Source organism: Octopus bimaculoides, chromosome 8, assembly GCF_001194135.2.
Source record: "Octopus bimaculoides isolate UCB-OBI-ISO-001 chromosome 8, ASM119413v2, whole genome shotgun sequence".
NCBI lineage: Eukaryota > Metazoa > Mollusca > Cephalopoda > Octopoda > Octopodidae > Octopus > Octopus bimaculoides.
Genome location: NC_068988.1, coordinates 95,977,009 through 95,979,915, shown reverse-complemented (window position 1 = coordinate 95,979,915; position 2,907 = coordinate 95,977,009).

Below are 2,907 nucleotides of genomic sequence, written 5' to 3'. Positions count from 1 at the left end.
ACACACACACACACACACACACACACACACACACACACACACACACACAGCAAACGATGTAAATATACACGGAGAGAAAGTATACTGTACATAGAATGGCTTTGGAATTAAGGGCTAAAACTTCACAAATATTTACTCTGATTTTGTCGTTATGAAAAATAAAACATAATTTTGTATTTAAGGAACATATAGGTGCTTTTCCGTTCGGGAAAAATCTTTCTACAGGCGAATAGTGTTAAAAAACACAATTTACTTCATAGATAGGCGGAACGAAATCGTTGCAGATGTGAACATGAGAGAAGCAGATGCGGTATTCCTCCGTCATTGCCGCGTTTCAATGCTGTGCACTCGCGACATTTCCAAATTGCAATCGAAATCTCTAGTCTGAAGTATATACAGATAATGTACAAACTATTTGCTGATTTACAAATGGCATCGCACAAAGTAAATTCAAATTTTGCCATTATAGTAACTCTGTAATGTAAAAAACTTATCAGTACCACATATTTGACGTATATTTACGTATATATGAATGTGTGTGTGTGTGTGTAACAGGTTTAAGTCATAGAATCTTGGCTCTAATCAAACACTGCCTTCAAAAACAAAACAGACTGGCATAGATCGATTCCACTTGTGATTGGGCTGGTTTTCATCAAAGGCCTGCTCGATCATGATTAACCTGGTACTAATCAGCAGCAGCAACAACAACAACAACAACAACTACTACTACTACTACTACTACTACTACTACTACTACTACTACTACTACTACTACTGCTGCTGCTGCTGCTGCTACTGCTGCTATATAATGACTAACCTCTATCACAACCAACATCAGCAATTATGTCCTAACGATTCCATTGTTTCAATGTATATTCTTATGCGATGTTTATTGCGAACCAACAAAAGGGTCTCTACGTGATCGTTCATCCTGCTAGAAATAGAGGCCCAGACTCCCTCAAATGACACCCTGCTGTCCTAAATAAGGATATACCGGACTATATATAGACAGTGTTTGAAAAATAGATTGTAAAGGAAGGTTGGTGAAGGTTTGATATCTTTTGTTCACCTACCTTCCTTGATCAGAGTTGACCTCTCACTGTATCAAAATAAAATAATAAATAAACACCAATAACAGCAGGAGGGAGGGGGAGAGAAAGACAGGCAGAGCCATTAAATAGTCGGACAAGGTAGTTACATTAATTCGTGATGGATCTTTATGTCCTAAGTTCAAATCCCATCGAGTTAACTTTGCTTTTCACTCTTTTGGGCATAAGGTAAACTTGGTCGATAAAATAAGTACCAGTCAAGAAAAGGAGCAGGTTAATACTCATTTAAAACATCTTGGGACGTTCTTTCGATATTGGTCTACCGAGTGGCGGTGTGAGGAGACGACGTCATTCTCCCTCTTTTTCAGCCTAACCTTTTAATCTGTCATGAGGGAAGGTTGTATGGGTGAATGATGTTGTGTACCAATATCGAAAGTTGCCGCATCTTGGATGTGAATGGAATCGTGATATTAGAACACAGCCAACTGGCAGATTCGTTAGCGCACCGAACAAAATGCTTAGCGGCATTTCGTTCGCTTTTACGCAAATGGGTTCAAATTCCACCGAAGTCGACTTTGTCTTTCATCTTTCCGGGGTCGATAAAATAAGTACCAGTTGAGTACTGGGGTCGATGTAATCAGCTTATCCCCTCCTCCCGGAATCATTGGCTTTGTGCTAAAATTTGAAACCAGTATTTGAATACAGCCATTACCATGATGACCATGGCCACCACAGCGATGACTTTCATCAATGCGACAATCATCACTACGGTCACCATAGTAATTTTGAGATTATTAAGGAGGTTTCTGGAATGCAATAAAACTTCCACTTAATTAATTCATGTATTGAAACATCTGCGGAGATAATTCAGTAGCTAAAAGTAGATGGTATTTAATTCAATTTATATAAGAACACACACACACATACATACATGAATGTATGTATATTGGTCAAGACTCAATAAATACTATGTACAATTAATTAATTAATCTCGTAACAAACAATAATTAGTAGTGCAATATATGTTACGCAATTTTCCTACACAAGGAGAATGTTTGATCTGCTAGAAATACCAGCTAAGCTTCTCCAAATTACACACATACATATCTATATATATGTTGTATATACATATAAATGTTGTATCTACATATAAATATGTTATATACGCAGATAAATATGGACAGTGTGATAATGAAATGACAACTGAACGTATGATTGATACATACTTGTTGAATGTGCTATTCTAAATTGGTAAATTCTTTTAAATAATTAAGATCTAATTAGTTTCGGATTGCCTAGGATGAATTAAGAGTAGAAATGGGTCAGTTTATGTAGAGTACTTTATAACACACACACCCGCACACGCACGCACTCACACACACATGTTCAAACACACATGCACACGCATACACACATACGCGTACACACACACACATGCTCAAACACACACGCACATGCTCTCTCTCACACACACACACGTTTGATGTAAAAAAAAATACTGTTACATAACGTAACCACTTGGCTGAGTTACGATTAGTTTCGAGAGAGCGGTTAACAATTCCTGTAACTTGACAACCAGCTGAGAGACAGCGCCGATGAGTGTCAGCCATGCTATTTATCAGGAAAGTTGGTGGTGGGCCTGTCATTACTAAAAAAAACAACCCATTTATATAAACATGTCTATATTAAAAGGAGCAGGTGTAGTTGTGTGTGTGTTACTGAGTCGTCTAATATGGGTGTCAATGAAAAAAAGGCCATTCGCCTCCGCTGAGTTTTGTAGCAGTTGATGATGCTGTAATATTGTTACCTCTATTACCAGAGAGTCCACTAGTACTGAGAAGTCGGCCGCCATTGTTGC